Source organism: Phocoena sinus, chromosome 14 (assembly GCF_008692025.1).
Source record: "Phocoena sinus isolate mPhoSin1 chromosome 14, mPhoSin1.pri, whole genome shotgun sequence".
Classification (NCBI taxonomy): Eukaryota; Metazoa; Chordata; class Mammalia; order Artiodactyla; family Phocoenidae; genus Phocoena; species Phocoena sinus.
In genome coordinates, this window is record NC_045776.1 from 25,137,709 (window position 1) to 25,159,061 (window position 21,353).

General features: G+C 51.8%; 1 protein-coding gene across 11 annotated transcripts in view; it reads right to left on the bottom strand.

Annotated features, from left to right (window-relative positions):
* The window catches only part of CTIF (cap binding complex dependent translation initiation factor), a 307,297-nt gene that overhangs the window by 241,595 nt on the left and 44,349 nt on the right, over positions 1-21,353 (bottom strand). Inside the window, exon 1 of one of the 11 annotated variants that reach the window (XM_032654470.1) lies at positions 16,459-16,482. The exons of the other annotated variants lie outside the window; for them this stretch is intronic. The gene's annotated coding sequence lies outside the window, so the exon portion shown is untranslated. Of the gene's footprint in view, positions 1-16,458; positions 16,483-21,353 lie in introns of those variants that run through there. 11 annotated transcript variants of the gene reach the window in all.

The following is a 21,353-nucleotide window of genomic DNA, read 5'->3' on the forward strand; positions in this document are numbered from 1 at the left end:
TAAGTTGAAAATTCCAGTGAGTAACACACATTGTAAGTGGAACTATTGTTTCATGGAACTTTTGTCTCATCTAAATACACCATGGAAATGTATTTCTTTCTGTGAGGCTTGGTCAAAAGAGTTTAGGAAAAGTGGGCCAGAGCAGTGCTTCCCAAACTTTCCTGTGTGCGGCGATCACAGGCAATCTTGTTAAAATGCAGGTTCGGATTCAGTGGATCCCAGGTGGGGCCTGAGAGGCTGCATTTCTAACAAGCTCCCAGCTGGTGATGTTGCTGCTGGTCAGCGGACCTGGCTTGGAACAGCCAAGATCTAGAAAACCTGTCACATCCCTTCTATCCATTATTCAGCCCTTCCACCCTGGCTGGAATATGGCTGGATTCTCCATCCTGGTCCCCTGGCCTGCTGGCCACCTCCCTGGGAGAGGGGCAGTTTCTCTCATGGCCCACTTAGGGCCAGGCGGGACCTCAACAGGCTGAATTAATATTTATTTGTGGACCCCGGGATCACCCACCTCCACCCTGGGCTCTCGGCACCAGGAACACATAACAGCACCTGCTTAGAGTCCCACAGGGCCAAGCTGTGGGTCCAGACATACCTGCATGCTCTCAACAAGCTGGAGGGGCTTCTGAGATCTAAGCCTCACGGCCTCAGTGGATCTTAGGGAATCCAGCCCCTTTACTGAGCAGATGAGGACGCTGGAGCCCAGAGAAGGGAGGGCCTGCTGGGAGCCACTCAGATGCCTATGGATAGAGCCCACCTGTAATGCAGGTCCCCAAGCCCCCGAGAGTCTGCCATCCCCAGAGAACCCCTGCTGAGCTGAGTCACCTCTCCCCTCCCCCAGTGACTGCCAACATCTTTGGACCCCAAGTGCGGTTCTGCGTTAGTCATTAACATCAGACAGTTATTCCTGAAGAACAGACAACCCCCAAATCATTGCATCATTTTCACACCCTACTGAACCCTCACTCCATGCAGGGCCCTGGGCCAAGCCCTGTGGACCTTTCAGAGTTTCCACGGAGAGACCAATGGGCCGAGGCCTTGCCGCTCTCTCCCCAGAGCAGCCTCTAGGAGTAACTGAGGAGCTGGCCTGGTTTTCACAGTGAGGGCTCAGGCCACTGTGACCCAAGAAGACAGGAGAGACGCTGTGAACCCTTCTCTCCTCAGCATGCCCACTGCGGTAGCACCTGGAGAGGCACCTGAGAAAGGGGGCGTGGGGAGAGGGCGTGGTGCACCCACAGCAGTCCACGCACAGGACACACTCCATCACATTCCAGTCTCCCGACTGGGACTTCCTGTGGAGAAAACATCCTGAAACAGTCACTCCCCCGACCCTGCAGAGGCCTCCGCGCCAGCAGACGAGCCCGGACCAATGGGCAGAAGGGCATCGAGGGTGGGCTCTTGAGGTCCAGCCCTTGCATTATCCCTGGACCTTCCTGCCGTCCATATCTGCCCTCCCCTCCAGCCCCCGGGGTTGACAGGAGCCTCCACCGGGCTCCAGGTCCAGACTCCCCAACCGCTCCCTTGGGTGAGCACAGACTGCTTCCTGACACCTCCACACCCCCCCTTGCGCTGTCACCCAACTCTTATCCTGCTCTTGAATTTTTTATGGGTTTTTATCTTGTCTTGACAAGACTTCATGGTCTTTCGGGGCCCCGCTTCATCCGATACCTCTCACCGTCCCAAGCCCTGACGGCAGACGGGCCTCTGGCTCCCCAGACCCCTCCCACCCAGTCCGGCATGCTCCTTCCCCGGGAGTGGGCCTCCCAGCTCCCCTGCCCACTGCTGCTGGGCCCAGGCTCCCCGCCAGCCCCCTCCCAGCTCTTAGAACATTACAGCCAAGGGTGCTGGGGGTGGACCTGTCCCATCCCCTGCTCCACCAGCCTCCAGGGTCACCTGGTCCCAGAACCAAGACTCCAACTTCTTCCCACCACATTCTAGAGCTTCCTTGAGGCAATTTACCTCAACAGGTACTGAGCACCTGCTGTATGTCATGCCCCACAGGCTCGAGGGGGCAAGGAGGTCACAGGCCTCAGGGTCACTGGCTGGCCAGCCCCATCCTTAGCTGGGGTCAGGCCGCTTCCTCCCTGCCTCCTACTCCTAAGATAGGGCAACATGATGATTCTGGGTTCCAATGCTGGCTAAACCAAGCTCTGTAACCTTGGGCGGGCCGTTTCCTCATCTTTAAAGTAGTCTGATGATAAAAGTACCATCTCATAAAATGTTGGGAGGATTAAGTGAAAACGCATGAGAAGTGGAGCGTGTGGGTCCCGCCACCGGCCTTGAAAAGCTTCTGAGTTGACGGACAGAGTGGAAACTCACTCGGAGAACACCGGAAACAGAGCCCAGGGGTGTCCTGCTCTGAACCCGGCAATGTACCTGGGAGAGCACCTCAGGTGAAGGCCACAGAGCTCCTCCAAGCCCGGTGGCCCAGCACCCAGGCCTTTCTTCTCAGGTAACAGTGTCTCCCTCGGGGTAACCGGGGTCCTCAGTCATCTTGCTCCCTCCTGGCAACAGCTTCCTGAACCAACCCAGCTGGAGCGGTGACAGTACCAAGTGGTTTCAGAGACACTGGCGGGGGTCTTGGAAGCCTGTCCCTTGGGGGGCTGTGACCCTGTGGGCCTGTCTCACGGCTGGGAAGACAGAGCTGGCTCCAAGAACTGCATCCCTTCCCTCTCCCCTCCTCATTCTCCAGGACCCCTCGATCAAGCCCACCTCTGGATGCCACCCTGACTACCCCAGCTCACCATGACCCTGTCCCTCAGAACACCCGCAGAAGCTGCTCACTGGGCCCTTCAGCCTCTGTCCCCTGCCACCTTGGATGACCAACTCTTCCCGCACAGAAGCATAAACACAAAGCAGAGACTGCAAATGCTCATTAGGGGCCACGTCAGGACCACAGTGTATTTCGTCTGGTCTGTCCTGTAGTTTTTAAATATTCAAGCCCATTTTATAAACCAAAAGATTTCACGTAAAAATCCACAGTTGTGATTTTCTTGAAAGACTGTGAGATCCAGCAATACTGGCCTGCCTCCCAACATTACAAGCGTCAGCTAGAGCTAAGCAGGGCTGAGCCCTTCAGACAGGGCACGTGATCACCAGTTCTCCACAGACCCCATTGCTCCCTAATGTCTCCCCACGGCCTACAGCCATCACTGTCACGCGGCTGCACTCACTCACGTTACCTGCCTGGCCCTCACAGACATCCGCGTTTGAGACCCCCCCCCCCCCGCAACTACAAGAAAGAAACTGTAGGTGGTCTATGACCACAACAATGAAGAGTGTCCCTAAGAACTTGGAAATCAAGAACAAGGACTGTCCCCTGGGAGTTACAATGTGAAATCAGTACATGAGAGTCCAAAATAGAAATATGCAAGGTCACTGCAAAGAGGGAGGTTTCCGGACCAGCAGGACACTACCCTAACCTGGCTGAAGACAGGCCACAGGGCTATTATAGGGAGATTGTGTCACCCTGCAGGGATTGCAATGACAGAAGGCAGTGTACCCCCAAACTCTGTCCAGGGAAAGGGGTGCCCCTCCTGGGTGTCTTGAGGGAGGTTCAGGCAAAAGGACCGGGCTGTCCCACTGCTCCCTATGATGCCTCCACCGCACTCCAGCTCAGCCCTGAAGTGGTCTGAGGGGCTGCCTCCTTCCTCAGCTAAACTACAGGCTCTTAGAGGCCGAGGACGTGTCTGCTCATCCCCTTGTGCCCTGGGAGCCAGACCTGAACCCACTGTAGACTTTCAGTTAATCATTGAGTATTTGATGCTGGATTTCCAGAAATTAGAAAATGGACAGCAGGTAACTGATGCTCTGTCTCTTTGGTATTAACACACAGGCAGCTGCTGGCTGCTGGTAGGCAGAGACGGGTGGCACGTTAGCAGTGGAATCAGCTAGTACAGTAGGCTGGGGGTGGACACCTGCTGGGCTGAGTAGCCTGCAGGTATCCCACACAATGCTTGAGGCCCACTGGACAGCAACCACAGGAATCTCGAACTTGATCCGGTGCCCAGGCTCTTATCACTCTCCCTGCATTCCTCCAGGAACCACAGGCAGAACTGAACAGCAAGAGCCCAGGAGTGTAAAACCACAGAAAATGGAAGACCAGACCCCTAATTCCTGGAGTGGCCTCCAGGTCCGGAGCCAGCACACCCATGCTGCCCCTGACTTTGTTTGGAGGACGCCAAGAGGGCTGCTCAGGGCCAGCTGCCTTTGACCTTTACTGAAGCAGGAAGGCAAACCATCAATACTGTATTCCCCACAGATCGCTGGTTTCCAAACTACTTTCCTCTAATACCATACTTATCTTTCAAATTAAATTATACACGGCTGCCCAGCTGCCCCGATATAGAAGATAACAGCCAGCATTTATTGAGCATTTACTATGTGCCAAACCCTGTGTTAAATGCTTGTCATATATTATTTTAATCCTCAAGACAATCCTATAATGTAGGCACCTTTTTGTCCCCACTGTACAAATTAGGAAACTGCGGCAGAGAGGAATTGCCCAAGGTCATCTGGTAAGAGGCTGGCTGAGTCAGGACTTGAACCCAAACAGAGGGGCTCCAAGATACGGTTACTCTGATTAAACAGAAGCCAGGAGCCCAGAACTCCACCCACTCAACGTGCCCATCCTTGCCCAACATCCCCCATGAGCTGCTGTTCCCCATGGTCACTTCTGAGGTGGGCCCTGAACTGCTCCAGGTCAAGGCTTCGTGCCTTTCACAGGATAAGAGAGTAAGCTACCATCAGATATGAACTATTGAATCAGATCTGAAATTATCTGTCCAGGCTTGGGAGGGGGCTCTGGGCCTCCTGCCCTTGGGTCTGCGCAGCCCAGCACCATCCTGCCAGTCGCCTCTCAAATCACCCTGTGTGTGAGGGAGACAGGTGTGCGTCACCACTTCCCTCTTACACGTGGGGACCCTGGAGCAATGTGCCTGTGCCTTAGCGACAGGAAGGACTGCAACCCAGGCGTCCTGACTCCAGCCCCGGGTGTCTCCCCAGGACCAGCAGCAGCTCAGAGTCCCACTGCTTTGTGGCACAAGCCAATAAATCACTGACTGTTCCCACCAGCTTGTGCTGTGATGGGGCAGAAGCTCTGAGGGATGAAGAGGAAAGGGACTGGATGGAAGGGATGAAAGTCCTACGTGCTACAGGGACTTCTTCTGGAGAGAGGGGGTGGGAAAGCCAAGCTCTGCAGACCACAGACATCTGCTGGCTACGGCTGTTACCTTGTAGAACATGGAGCCCAACTACTGAGATCTCGGCAATGACAGCCACACCAGAGATGAGGGCTGCTGGCCACGGCCATGTTGAAGGCTCAGGTACAGTAGTTTTCCTGGGGTTGGTTTCCCCCAAGTATTTTCACTCTGGGACACGTTGAGGTCACATAATTAGAGAAATAGGCAGCCAGGAAATCTGACCTCCAGATCACTCCCATTGGAACCCACTAGAGTGTGTGTTCTCGTGGACGTGATCATTTTGTCTCTCCCATCAATATACTTCCAGGGCCCCGCACAAAGTAGGATTCCACAGAAGATGGATGGAAGGACTGTGGGCTCCCGGTGAGAGGGCCACTGTGACCTAGGAGCTCTCCCCGGGGGCTAGAGCGGGGCAGCTGCAGCAAGGACTCCCGGACACAGCCAGATGCCTTGCAGAGAGAGGAGAGAACCCACCTGGTGGCAGGTCCCAGATGGCTGCTCTTATTAGGCCATCACGGTCATTGGGCTCTATTTCCCATTAGCCCTGCAGTTAATTTCCCTCACTAGAGTGTGGTAGCAGCAGATCACCTCTTTACGGGCACACAGCAGGAGCAGTCCGTAGCCAGTTACAGCCACAGGGAACAGGCTGAGTGGTTAACTGGTAGATAATTAACCGAGAAATTCCCCACAGCCCTCTGCAAACTCTGCTGAGATGGGAGAAGGGGATCTGCAAAGCCAGAAAAGGGCCTCCACTGGCTCAACGGTCAATGGATTTCACTCCAGAATCCTGGGAGCTTAGAAGTAGAAAGGCCCTTACAAATCACTGAGTCAACTGTGGGTGAGGATGTGGAGAAATTAGAACCCTCATATGCTGATGGCGGGAATGAAAAATGATGCAGCTGCTTTGGACAACAGTCTGGTAGTTCCTCATACGATTACACATAGGCTTAATATAAGATCCAACAATTCTATTCCTAGATATATATATAGATATATATACACATACGTATATATATACACACACACACATATAACCAAGAGAAGTGAAAATACGTGTCCGTACAAAAACTTGTACGTAAATGTTTTTATTATTATTTTTTTTTTTTTATTTATTTATTTTTTTTTTGCAGTACGCGGGCCTCTCACTGTTGTGGCCTCTCCCGCTGCGGAGCACAGGCTCCGGACGCGCAGGCTCAGCGGCCATGGCTCACGGGCCCAGCCGCTCCGCGGCATGTGGGATCTTCCCAGACCGGGGCACGAACCCGCGTCCCCTGCATCGGCAGGCGGACTCTCAACCACTGCGCCACCAGGGAAGCCCCCTATTATTTTATTTATTTATTTATTTTTAACTTTTGGTTGCGTTGGGTCTTCATTGCTGCATGCAGGCTTTCTCTAGTTGCGGCGAGCGGGGTCTACTCTTTGTTGTGGTGTATGGGCTTCTCATTGCGGTGGCTTCTCTTGTTGCAAAGCACAGGCTCTAGGCACATGGGCTTCAGTAGTTGTGGCACGTGGGCTCAGTAGTTGTGGCTGGCGGGCTCTAGAGTGCAGGCTCAGTAGTTGTGGAGCATGGGATTAGTTGCTCCGTGGCATGTGGGATATTCCTGGACCAGGGCTCGAACCCATTTCACCTGCTTTGTCGGGCGGATTCTTAACCACTGTGCCACCAGGGAAGTCTAGTACTATTACTAATAATAGCAAAAACATGGAAACAACCCAAATGCCTGACAACTGATGAACAGATAAACAAAAAGTGGTATATTCAGGCAATGGAATATTATTCGGTCATAAAAAAGAATGAAGTCCTGATACATGCTACAGTGTGGATGAACCTTAAAAACACTGTGCTAAGTGAAAGTCACAAAAGACCATGGATTACACAATTCCATTCTTATGAAATGTCCAGAATATGGACATCTATAGGGACAGAAAGTAGATTAGTGGGTGATTAGGGTACCCACAAATATGCAGGTGAGGGGATGGAATAGGTGGGCAGGAGGGCAATAGTTAAAGGGTATGGGGTTTCTTACTGAGGTGATGAAAGTGTTCTAAAATTGACTGTGGTTGTCCATATCTGTGATTATACTGAGAAGCATTTAATTGTAGACTTTAAATAGGTGAACTGTATGATATGTGAATTATATCTCAATAAAGTCTCTTAAAAAACTAGTGTATTTACACAAGTTGGTCCCAAGATAATTGCCTTGGGTTTGAATCTCTGGCTGAGTAGCTTAGAGACCTACCCAGAGAAAACTATAGCTGTGAGAATCAACTAAGACTATAAGTGAATAAAAGAATTTCAACAAAAAGCCTAAAAAACTGAGTCCAGATTCCCCCTAAACCTGACAGAAATGTTTGCAGCTTCCCTAGAAGGGATTCTGCTGCTTCACCAAAGATAGAATGCATCTCCTGGTGCAGCTCCATTCATCTATCCATTCATCCATTCTTCCATCCATCCATCCACTCCATCCACCCACCCACCCATCCATCCATTCACCCATCCCTTCATCCATTTATCCATCCATTCATCCATTTATCTGTCCATCCATCCATCCCTCTATCCATTTATTCATCCATTCATCCATTTATCCATCCATCTATCCTTCCATCCATCCAACCATCCAACCATCCATCCATCCAGCCCTCCATCCATTTATCTATCCATCCATCCTTCCATCCATCCATTCATTTAATAAGTACCTACTCAAGTTTGATTTTAGGTGTTAGGATCAAACAGGAAAGTAACCAGGCAATTGATATCATGAGTTAAGTGTTGTGGGCCGCAGAGGTGCAGCACCAACACATGGGACGAATGTTACTTTTATTAGTTTGTTCTAACTGACCAAAAAATGCAAATAAAACTACTAGATATTAAAACCAGGAGAAACCTTAGAAAGCCAAGACATCAATTCTAAGACCCACCATTATTTTATAAGCCACAAAGAAAAGAAAAAATGCTGCCAATTAAACTATGACATAATGCCTTAATGACAAGCCTGCAGGCAGACAAATTGGTCACACGAGCCTCACATAGCTTTGCGGTGGTTTCATCTCTTCTGAGGGATTTGGAAATTCCTCCTGCCTTTGGTGGCATGCATGAGACTGATAATTCCTGCTGTTTTACAAGAAAGTATGAAACTGCAGTTCTTCCCCCAACAACAAATATTTGCTTTTCTAGTATCAAATCAATGCCCCACTACTGCTTCCATGTCCCTCTGTGTACACAGTAACATTTGGTATCAATAATAAATTATAGTGAGATCTTTTGGAAGACGTTTTGAGTGCCAATCCACTTAACAGGTGGATGACCAACGACACACCCAATTCAACTGAAGTCATGACAGTCTGAACAGCAGGACCACGTTCACGCCTGCTCAGGCAATGACAGCTATGCCACGTGACACACGTGCCATGTGGCTAGCAGCCATCAATAGTAAGATGCACCCTGATTTCAGAGAGATTAACATGTGGGGGGAAATCATGTCTCCTAGAAGCAATGAAATGGTCAAGTCATTCCCTCATATTACAGATCAGGAAACGCAAGCACTGTGACATGACACATCCCAAATCATGGAGCCAGGACTAAAACCCTTATTAGTTGAGATTTGTGCCAGTGTGTTTCCTTTTTACTCCCTCAGGCCCCCTCCAGGAGACTGCCATCTCTAAGCTTCTCTTACATTTTCTTGCTTAAAAAAACCCAAAACATGCAACTAGAGATTATCATACTAAGGGAAGTCAGAAAGAGAAAGACAAATACCATATGCTATCACTTATATGTGGAATCTAAAATATGGCACAAGTGAACCTACCTACAAAACAGAAACAGACACATAGACATAGAGAACAGACTTGTGGTTGCCAAGGGGGAGGGGGGAGGGAGAGGGATGGACCGGGACTTTGCGGTGGTAGATGCAAACTATTACATTTAGAATGGATAAACGACAAGGTCCTACTGTATAGCACAGGGAACTATAGTCAATATCCTGTGATAAACCATAATGGAAAGGAATGTAAATATATATATATGTGTGTGTACAACTGAGTCACTTTCCTGTACAGCAGAGACTGGTACAACATTGCAAATCAACTCTACTTCAATAAAAAACAACAACAACAACGGGAAAGAAAAGCAAACAGTCTTTTAAGGCACACCCAACAATAAGATGAACATATCTGTACAAACAGTCATAGTCCTACAAGCCCATGAAGATGGGCTCATTCCAATGCCATCTAAGGGACCGTGTTAAACGTGCATGTAGGCAAAGAAGGACCATTAATTTACAGCTGCCAGGAGACTGCATTTCCACTCCCCACAGGCTGGTGCCCAGGCTGCCATCCAACAATATTGTACCATGTTTATAAATGAAGGTGGCCGTCAGGTGTTTTTCTCAGAGTTACATGCTCTCCCTATAGGTGGGGGCCCCCGGAAGGCAGCTTCTCCATCAGATCGCCTATAAGAGTCCAGAAACGGCCTTGCTGAGCCTGATGTGAGAAATCACTGTGTCTATTGCATGCAGACAGAATATGCGAGCTCAGGAAACTGCTAAATTGATTCTCAATATCTAACCATGCTGCTCGCATCCTGGCAGGATATGTGTCTTACAGGGTACTGGATCAAGATGGGGAAAAACACATTTTTCTTTTGTGAGCCTGGGATTGCAGAGCTGGCCCTTTGACATGGGCACAGATTAACACGATCGAGTCCTCTGTGCTTCAACAAAAAAGAAGTCCTTTTTCTTTTCCTACAGCTGGATTAAAGAACAGGCCTAAAGCCTTCAAGGTGAGGATAGATCCAGTTCAACAGAGCTGAGATATACTTCCCCGAGTGGAAGACCGAAGCCTGAAAACTGAACCAGATATGGGCCTGCCCAACAAGGATGAGGACAGCGGCCAGTGGAAACAGCCAGTCTACGCGGCTGAGAGCAAGGAGGGCACTGCTCGGATTTCAGCAAGAGTCACAGCCTCACCGGGGACACCAGTGTAAAATGGAACTAACATGAGATAAGCTGCCTTGGGACTGATGTAACAGGAGGCCACTCAGGGCTGGAATACTGGGGAAAAAGGAAAGAACTAGTTACGGTGCAAAAGGTAACAAAGAATTTGTGCATCATCCAGCACTGTCCAAGGGAGAAAAAAGCATCCAACATTCCAGTCTATTTGCAGTGCCAAGCCAGGAACACAGCTGCAGACAACGAGCTGTCAGAGCTCAGAAGGAATGTCCATTCAGGACACCCCTGTGCCCTTGATTCTGGCTCTACCCTTGACTCAAAGCACAACAAACACCTGCCATTTCCTCAGCGCGTGCCAGGCGCCGTGCTAGAATCCGGGTAGCAGGTGAGACGTGGCTTCTGCCCTGAGGATCTGCCAGGGTGGCAGGCAGAAGATGGCACATAGTAGGAGTTCCTGTCAGGAGCCACAGAGACACCGGTACAGAGGCACACACGGGAGTCAGTACAGAGTAACTGGTGGGCAAACATACTGCACGACCTCCAGGAAGGCACTGAACCCTTGGAGCCTCAGTCTCCCCAGCAGATAAAAACCCCAACTTGACAGGGCAGTTGAGAGGATTATATAAAAATATACAAAATTAGCACAGTCCCAGGCAAACAGTAAGCATCAATATATGATGCGTATACTTATGTGCTCATTTCAGAATCAAACATGCACTAGAGGTTCAATAAACAATGGCGATTAATAACTTGGGTGATCGTTTCACAATACATACAAGTATTGAATCGTTATGTTGTACACCTGAAACTAACATAATGTTATATGTCAATTATTCCTCAATAAAAACAAACAAACAAACAAAAAAACCCAACAGAACAAAAATAATGATAATTTGTCCGGGAGAGAAGGTCAGGGAGCACCTACCTTGAGTGGGAGGTCTGCTCGGTGGGGGAGGGGAGAGGCCCCAAGTGCAGGGACCTCATCACCGAGGCAGCACCAAGCCTGTGTGCTATCCCGTGAGGCCTTGACCTCCTCTAGGGCCAGGGCCACGCCGCTGCCTCCTCTCACGATGACCACAGCAACCAGCCCAGGCAGCTGGGCACAGCGCAACTTGTTGCATAAAACAGCTCCCAAGGGCTTCCCTGGTGGCGCAGTGGTTGAGAGTCCGCCTGCTAATGCAGGGGACACGGGTTCGAGCCCTGGTCTGGGAGGATCCCACATGCTGCGGAGCAACTGGGCCCGTGAGCCACAACTACTAAGCCTGCGCGTCTGGAGCCTGTGCTCCGCAACAAGAGAAGCCGCGATAGTGAGAGGCCCGCGCACCGCGATGAAGAGTGGCCCCCGCTTGCCACAACTAGAGAAAGCCCTCGCGCAGAAACGAAGACACAACACAGTCAAAAATAAATTAATTAATTAATAAACTCCTACCCCCAAAATCTTCTTAAAAAAAAAAAAAAAACAGCTCCCAAATCCTCATTCCAACCCACTGGGCAGAGGAGTAGGGACTGGCCTTTGCCCCCATGTACAGTCATGGAGGCAGGGACAGGAAACCAGTTCTTCCCAGGCTTTCAGGCCATATGACCACCATGCTGGGCCCAAACGGGTGTATCAACTCAGCTAAGGGGACCCTCACAGTAGGGACTTCCGAGAAGCTGTCCCAGCCTGGGAGCACCTGCTGGGTCCCATCGCCTCTAGCCGGCATCCCTTCCCTCCCCTGCTCTGCCTGGCAGTGGGAACCCCCGTGTGCGGCCCCCGAGGGAAGATGTGGGTCGGGACCTATGACCCCAAGAGCAGCCTGGGTCACCACTGGCTGAAAGGGTGCAAGACCCCACTTTCCCAATTCATCCTCACGAGTGGTGCGGAGCCACTAGGACGAAGAGCGTGAGCAATGAATGAGATCATCCGTGCAAAGTGCCAGACCTCAGAGCTGTCACAGGTGAGACAGTAACTAGCAACTGGTTGAACCTGAACCCAGGTGTGTGTATCAGCACAGCCGCTCGCTCAGTCCAGGCAACACACACTCACCTACAACATCCCTGCTGCTTCCCTGTTGGTCCCAGCTCCCCGCCACCCACGCGCTCCCAAGTAGCAGCTACTAGTGACAGCACACACCTACTGTGTGCCAGACACCCTTCTAAGTGCACTTCATGTTTTACTGCATTTAGTGCTCACTCCCACAGATGCTGTTACTGTGTCCATTTGACAGTGAGGGAGACTGAGGTCCAGGGTATTACTGGATGCATCGGTTGTCAACGTGGTGAATGGCCCTCTTCCGGCCTCACATACTCAAAGTGGACTGGCCACTTTGTGGGTATCACGGGCTGGTAAGCTTTGGGGAACACTATACTGGCTCAGGAATCACCCCCGCAATGAAAGGCTGGGAGGAGGGGCCAGGGCACCCACTTCTCAGAGCCATCACCACGCTGAGGGTCTCATCCGTCTGCCCAGGACACAGGCGCTGCCCTGCCTCCCGATAATGGGTGTACCTGGCACTGCCCAGACTCTAGAAGGAGGAGGGTCTCCAAATTCCCTTAGGAACTAGCCAGGTGCCCTGTTGACCTGGGCAGTGCAGAGGCCCGGCTGAGCAGGAAAGGAGCTGGCGTGGAGGGGAACAGACTGCTGGGCGCTGAGATGCCGTCATACCCAACAACAGAGACGGTCCCACTGCGGCTGCTGCCCCATGGATTTCTTGCCCCCAGGAATTTGTGAAGGACTGTAGCAACGTAGAAGTGTTCATGTTGCCATGTTATGGGGGGGGGGAACACATTTTTAGGTATGCTAGGATCCCAATCACATGAAAATGCACAGAAAAATGACTGCAAACAACACATATCCTAAAACATCTCTCAGAGGCAGAATTAGGACTACCTTTTCTGTATCTTCCTCTTTTTTTTCAAAAATAAGCTTTTGGTCTTTTTCCAAGTAAGAAGAAACAAACTTTGGTTTAAGAGAAAAAAAAAAGGTGGCTGCGGGGTCCCTCCGGCCCGTTGATCACCAGGTTAGAACGCTGGCTGGGTGGAGCCTCTGCCGTCCTAGACTCAGGCGGCTGGTCACGCGGAGGGCAGCCCTGCTGCGAGGCACCTGCCACACGCCAGGCCAGCAGAGCTTTCTGCTGACACCCTTCCGGCAGGGACACTGCCTTACTTGCAAGGCCTTTCCACAGCCATGAGCTGTCTGGCACAGAGGTCATTTTCTTCTCTGGCAATGCACGAGGGCCCCTGCTGGGTGGACAGCATGCTGTCCATCTGTCGCCCTGTGCATCACTGCTTAATCTAGAAATCTGCTGACCTCGTGCAGAGCCAGAGGTGGGGGAAATGGGAGCATCACTGGGGTTGTTCCCCACCACGCGCCCCCGTCCCTGGGAAGAAGGCTGGGGGTTGGAGGTGGGGACCAAGACATAATCCCCACAAAGCCCTTGTAACTCATGTTGAATGCTTTGGTACAGTCAGTAAACGCCACTGTTTTCATCATTGGCGCTACTATCCTCGCTCATGCTCTGGGTTCCCTCATTACACAAACCTCCCGGCCGTAGATTCTTCGGCTGGCAAAATACCAAAGGGAAATATGTTCTTAAGTTCTGATTTTAACATTTAAATGCACTGAGATGGCACATGCCTTGATCTCATTCCCAGCTCCCCTGCTGCCCTATGGGTTCCCTAGTCTACGTCTGCATATGGTGTGGAGGGCGGGCAGGCGCCAGGCATTTCTGAGCATCATCAGATGGTCCCACATCAGCCTCGGCGCTGACAGGTGCCCAGCACACCTTCCCCCACCTTGCTAATGACATCACACTTCTAACTTCCTTCACACCAAGGCCTCTGAAGCCTTCTTAAGCATGAATGAGCAGAATCTCACAGACTAAATTGTATGGTTTTCATTTGTTCTCTTGTGACTTACTAAGACAACCAAGGTATGAAAAATACTTGTGGTTGCCAAGCAGGAGAAATCTGGAAACGTGGTAAGACCCCAGAACCACCTGCCGATTCCCCAGTCACCTCAGCCAGGGTTTCCCTGCTCCCCATGCTACTTGCCTACCATTTAAGAGCCTGGAGCTTGGTGCGTGCCCAGTGGAGGTCTAAGGCATTTGGCTGCAGGGTCCAGGGCCAGACGGTGGGCTACAAAAGCTGAAGCAATGGAATAGGGGGTACAGAGACCCCATCATGGGCCCAGCTGGAGGCAGAGGTCTGTCTGTTGCATTGGTCGTTGGGTCTCCTCATCAGAAACTGCCCAAGTTCACAGGCTCAAGAAGACAGAGGCCAGCAAGGCCCTCCTTTAGACCAGGGGGCTGAATCTACATGCCAGGACATAGGCTGCATCCTTGACTTACTCCTGTCCAGACAACACCTATGCACCCCTCAAGACCCTTCTCCCCAGGACTGGTTTTCTGGTGAGTTATCTGTTGACTGGTCAATTATCCACTCACATGTCTGTTTCCTCTTGGATGCTGTGGGTCCCTCACATCTTTTTCTTCCTCCTTTCCTATTACCTTGTAGAGAGTCAGTGAGCAGCAAATGGACGTTCAGTGAATGAGGGAGGGAATGAATGAGTAAAATCGGCCAGTCGACACATACATTAAACTGCTTCATTCAGTGCTTCACCCCACATTGAACTTGCACTTCATCCTTCAACGCCTGACCTTGTTCCACCCACACCGCCCCCTCAGAAGATCAGGAACTGGAAACAGGGCCCACACGACACAGGGAAACCTGAAAACCGGGCTTTACCACCTTCAGGTTGTGGAGCTATGAGAGTGGCAGACACTTCTAGTTGAACCTGTAATATCTAGTCTCTCCTTCCTTACTCACAAAACCCTTATAATATTGAGGGAGACAACGTGCCCAGATAAAAACTACATTTCCCAGCCTCCCTCACAGATAGCAGCAGCCAATGAGATGTAAAATAAAGTTAATGGGTGGCAAACCCTTTAAAGGGACTGACTGAGCCAGCACATGACTTTTGTCCTTTCCACTTTCTCCTCCTCGTGTAGAATGTGGGCATGATGTCTGGAGCTCCCGCAGCTCTCTTAGACTATGAGGCAACTTTGGGGCTAGTAAGTAGCCACCCATTAAGCGTGGCAAAGCAGAAAGACAGGAAGACCTTAGGCCCCTGATGGCTACAGAGCGCCCACACCAGACCTGGGTTCCTGCCTCCAGAGTCCTTTTACATGGGAGAAAAAAAAAATCTCTGTGCTGTTTAAACCACTGTTACTTAGGTTTCCTGTTAGAGGCTGCTGTGGTAAGGAACTCTTTTAAGATGGGCTTCGGTGACCCCTGCGCCTCCTGCTTTCCATGCCCCGTGCAATCCCCTCTCTTGAGTGTAGGCTGGATCTAGAGACCAGCTTCGAACAAGTAGAATATGGTAAAATGATAAGATGTCACTTCTGTAATCAGGTTACAAAAGACTGACTTCTGTCTTGCTGACTCTCCACTGCCTTCTCGGCTCGCACACTCTGATGAAGCAAGCTGCCATGTTGGAGAGGCCCACGTGGCCAGGAACTGTGGGCAACCTCTGGCCAACAGCCAGTGAGGAGCTGAGGCCTCAGCCCAACAGCCCCAAGGAACTGAACCTCATCAACAACTGTACCAGCGAGCTAGATACTCCCGCAATCGACCGCAGCCCCAGTCAACACCTCTTCTGCAGCCTTGGGAGAGACCCTGGAAGCAGAGTGTCCAGCCGGGCTGAGCCCAGACTCCAGCCAGCACAAAGCAGGAGATAAGTGTGTGCTGTTTGGGGGATAATTTGTTATGCAGCGGTAGAGAACGGACACAGCTGCCAGTCCTGATTCTAACTGAAATCCTGGGCAGGACCCTCCCCTCCTTTGTCTTTCATCCCCTTGTCAGTAAAATGAGAGCATTGGACTGGGGGATCTCGAAGGCAGGCGCCTGCCATTTTAAAATCCCAGAATCCTGGGCTTCCCTGGTGGTGCAGTGGTTAAGAATTCTCCTGCCAATGCAGAGGACACGGGTTCAAGCCCTGATCTGGGAAGATCCCACATGCCGAGGAGCAACTAAGCCCGTGTGCCACAACTACTGAGCCTGCGAGCCACAACTACTGAGCCCACATGCCACAACTACTGAAGCCCACGCGCCTAGAGTCCATGCTCTGCAACAAGAGAAGCCACCACAATGAGAAGCCCGCGCACCGCAATAAAGAGTAGCCCCAACTCGCCGCAACTAGAGAAAGCCTGCGTGCAGCAACGGGAGACCCAACGCAGCCAAAAATAAATTAATTAATTTATTTTAAAATAAAAATAAATAAAAGTACCAATGTAACAAACAAACAAATAAAATCCCAGAATCCTACAACTTACCCAAGGTCATGCCAAAGAGACCCAGGTCAGTCCATTCCCACATGACTGCTTAGTGCTACTTCTTTTGCTCATCGTGACATGATGCTTCAAGGCAGGGAAGAGAAGCAGGACGTCAGGTTTCTTCCCGTGCCAAGCACGCAGGGCCCTGCACCTCTCACCATAGGCCTTTCTTCTCTTGGCTGAATGGAGGCCTCGGGCCCAGCAAACCCTGGCGGTAACTCTTGATGATCGTCAAGACGGCTCCCGACCAGGGCCTCCTGATGAGAAATGGAGGTGGCTGGGCTAACATACAGTCAAGGTTAGCTGACCACAGAGAGCAAGTGGCTTGGCTAAGCCACTGGATTTCCAGCTTGTTTCACTGCTTATGCCATCAGCTATGGGTTGATGTGTGTCCCCCAAAGTTCAGACTAACTCCCAGGACCTCAGAATGTCACCTTATTTGAAAACAGGGTCTTGCACTTCCCTGGTGGCACAGTGGTTAAGAATCCACCTGCCAATGCAGGGGACACGGGTTCGAGCCCTGATCCAGGAAGATCCCACATGCTGCGGAGCAACTAAGCCCACGCGCCACAACTACTGAGCCTGCGAGCCACAACTACTGAGCCCACGTGCCGCAACTACTGAAGCCCGCGCACCTAGAGCCCGTGCTCCGCAACAAAGAGAAGCCACCGCAATGAGAAGCCTGCAAAACGCAACGAAGAGTAACCCCCGCTCACCACAGCTAGAGAAAGCCTGCACAGCAACGAAGATGCAACTCAGCCAAAACTAATTAAATAAATAAAATTTTTTTTTTAAAAAAAAACAGGGTCTTTGCAGATGTAGTTAGTTAAGAGGTTATACTGGTCTCCTTATAAAAAGGGGGAATTTGCACACACAGACACACACACAGGGAGAATGCCAAGTGGAGATGAAGGTAGAGACTGGGCGATGCATCTACAAGCCAAGAAATGCCAAAGCTTGCCAGGAAACCACCACAAGCTAGAGGAGAGACATGGGACAGAACCTCCCTCACAGCCCTCAAAAGGAATCAACCCTGCTGACACCTTGATCTTGGACTTCCAGCCTTTGGAACTGTGAAAGAATACATTTCTGCCGTTTAAACCACTTAGGCTGTGGTCCTTTGTTAAAGCAGTCTTAGCAGACTAATACATAATCTGTACATAACACACCTGCACATACGCGTGCACACACGCACACACACACACACACACACACACACACACTCACCCTGGCAATACATTTTGTGCATTACAAAACCATAACCCAAATAGAAATTAAAAGATAAAAAAATAAGTATACATACGAGTTCTAATACTTTCTTCAGGTGGGTGCTTAGGCACCCCACCTTGGAGCCCATTAGTTTCAGGTGGCAACCCTGGCACTAACCACCGATTTCCCCCCAGTCCTTGCAATCTGGAATCCATGATTCTGACCTCGCGCCTCAGCTCCCTAATTGTTTTCTTGCTGAACTTGATGTGTTGGTAAGGACTGTGCTGGGCAGGGTCTGGGTGAGGGCCCGCCCGCTGACTTCCCATGCGTGCTGGGGTCTGCTGCGGGCTGCTGAGGGCACTAGGTGAGGAGGGGCCTCAGGAGCGCGTTCCTTGGATGTTCTCCTCTTCCCCCTCCATCAAAAATAAACCCTGAGGGGACGCGGATGGAGCCAACTTCAGGGCAGGGTGGGGATGTCTGTCTGTTGCACATGCCAGGATTTCTGGCTCGCTGCCCTTTGCAGCAAGGTCACGGGAGTGCACGTGGTGTCTCCAGGTGTGGAGGGCAGGGGCAGCCCGGGATGGAGGGAGGCGGGGAGGGAGGGGTGGAGAGAGGCAGCCCGGGAATGTGTGCGCGCCCATTCCAGAAGCCCCGCCTGACCTTGCTCAGCCGCCCCGCCCCGTGGCATCCACGCGCAGCTGCCGTAAATGCTGGTCCCCACACAGGGGGAGCTGTGGCCTCTGCCAGCCTCACCCCAGCAGGATGGCCAGCTGACAGACCCCAAGGACCCCTCCTCACGCCCCCAACAGCTGTGGAACCCAAGCAAGCGGGCCTGGCTGCGTAATTCATGGGGCGCCCGGGGAAAAGGAGAATGCAAGCGGAGCCTCTTGTTCAACGTAAGGATTTCAGAACGGCGACAGCCCAGGGATCAGCGAGCATTAACCCTTCTGAGTGTAGGGCCCTGTGTCAGAGCACAGGACACCCACGAAGCCGGCCCACCTGCCGATGAAAGAGGCCAGTCTGCAGCCTCGATGCTCCACACACCAGAGCTGCCAAATTAACTCTCCCCTTCCCTGCCACACATCCCAGGAGTCGGGGAGGTGGGACGGGGTGGGAGAAGGGGGAAGGTCCTGTTCCAGGAGGTCCCTGTGTGCTGGAGAGGTACTCAGCTCTTTCGTCTGTGGCATCCGGTTGATGGAAAAGAGTCCCCTAAATAAGGTTTTATAGTAGATAATCGAATGCAGTTACTCAGAAGAAACAATGTGAAGGACAATCTCTCGTCCCTCGGCCTGGCCCCCGCCGCAGAGGAGGCAGCGGCATGTTCTCCCCTTGGCTTATCGCCTGTGTCGGTCACCTGCCTGTTTTAGGCCCCTTTGCTACACCTTCAGAACAGAACAATATCTTTGCCCACCTTTATTTTTTTTCTAACCTCCCAGGGTTGTCAAGAACAAAAATACCAGGTCTAAAATCCAGGAGAACTCTAGACACATATTATTGATACCAATAATGATGACAATAAAGATAATTTTGCTTTGATTGAGTCCTTTCACGCGCATGACAAACTTGCCCTTTTCTGCCAAGTCTTCTCCGGAGAAATCCCTGAAATCCCTGCTCCCCGCGAGCACCCTATCGCAGGGCTTCCCTGTGCACCCTGGCCAAGTGCATACTGACCTGAGGGAAGCCCTCCTGCGGCCTCCTGAACGCTGAGAGGTGCCACGCTCCCGCCGGACACACAGTACCCCAGTCTTTCTGGCCGCTGAGGATTCCCAGGGGGACAAGCACAGGAGAAAACTTTATCGGGCTCATTACAAAAATGTGCTGGCTCATCTGCAGGCAGGATATGGGCTCCAGGCAGAGTGGAGTCGGCCAGCCTGGATGGGCCCCACCTGCTTCCGGGCCTCCCAGCTCCCAGCTGCCCGCCATTCCCTGCTCGCACGGCAGCCAGCCCCTCCAGGATGAGATGACGCCCCCAAAGTTTTGCAGTGACTCCCTTTGTTCCTCTACCCCTGGGGCCCCAGGAGCCAAAAGCAGCCTGTGAATGTCAGACTTGGCTGCTCAGCTGATCAGAGCGATTAGTACCAGCCACTCCCTGCTAATTGCTGTCCTCAGCAGTGCCAGGCCCTCCCGTCCACTCCTCCGGAGCCCTCTGCCGGCACGCAGCCTCCGACTGTTAACAGTGACAGGAGTTGCGTGTCATGGGAACTACAGTGTCCGCGCTGTGAGGCCGACTCGTGCCAGTTATTAATCCATTCACCCAGCTGTAGAGGCCCGTGGCTTCTCCGCTGAGTCTGAACCGTTCGGGCAATGCCAGGGAGAGCTATTTCCTAACTACCCCTGGGAAGTAAGGTGCCTCACAGGTGGACAGCATCACACTAGCGTATCCAGGAGAATTGGGGCGAAGGAGAAAACCTTACTCCTGAAACCCACAGATACTACCAGTGTGTTTCAGTGGGAAGAACATAGCGCCATCCAAAGGGCTGCTGGGTCCCTCTCGTGCTCTGCTACCAACTTCTGCGTCTGTAAAGTGGGGTTAACAGCCCCGCCTGCTTTCCCACGATTGCTGCGAGGATCAACCGAGACAAGGAACGTCGTAATAACTATGTGAGTGGCTATTGAGAGCTAAGCCTTTAAATGTACTCTGTCCAATCCTCTCTCTAGTCTGTAAGATGGTTCCGATCTTAGAGATGAGGAAACTGAGGCCCAGAAAGGTCCAGACACGATGGCCACAAGTGGGTAAGGGCACATAGACACGGGGCCATGGGACTGCCGTCATGGGGTGCCGAGCCCTTCCTGACGCTGACATGATCCCCTTCCGTGTGTCCTGCTCAGAGATTCAGGCCAGGCTATTTGGTGCCTGCAGGCAGCCGTTGCCTGGAGCAGCGGGCACCACACCCGAGGGTGGTCTACCTACAGACTATTGGGACGCATGAGGTGGCTTAGTGGGAGGACCCTGCCCTGGAAGGGCGAGGGTAATTAGAGAGGCCACCGGACAGGCTCCTGAGCAGGTCTGGACTGTACAGAACAGGATGGGTGGCCAGTCCGTGGACAAGGGAGAGCGGGCAGGCACAAGACAGGAGCTGAGATGTTCTGAGAGCTGGTCCCAGAACTTCCTCCATGTCTTGAGGTCTGCCTATTCCCACCCACGTGTACCTTATAACGTGCAGAATGCTGTGTCTGTCTGACTCCAAGTCTAACTCTGTGACCACTGTTTAAGTTCCCTGGGAGAGGACTGACATTCACACTACAGTATAAATGACTAACACAAGCAGGTTTCAGTGGGGGGCTGGGGGTGGGTGGTAAGCAGTGGCAGAAGCCAACTGGAACTGGAGAGTCTGAAATGGATGTCCCTCTTCCCAATTAGGGTGCCGCCAGGGGTGCTGGTCATTCTTTTCCCAGTCTCTGGGAAAGCTGGCACCTGGAGGTCTCCTGGGCAGCATGGTTCCAGGGAAGGGCGAAGGACTTGGATACCAGAGAGAGCCACCCAAATCCAGTGGCTCTCCATTAACTAACTATGTGACGTCAGGCAAGTCACCTCTCCAGGCCAGCGGGGTTTCCCGGTCAATATACAGGCAGGAAAAGGGGCAGGCCCGGCACAGATGGACGGACACTTTTGTCCCCCAGCAGTGCTGCACAGTAGGCCACGGCTGCCCTGGCTTGGGGCCGGTGCTCCACCCTTTCTGGCATCC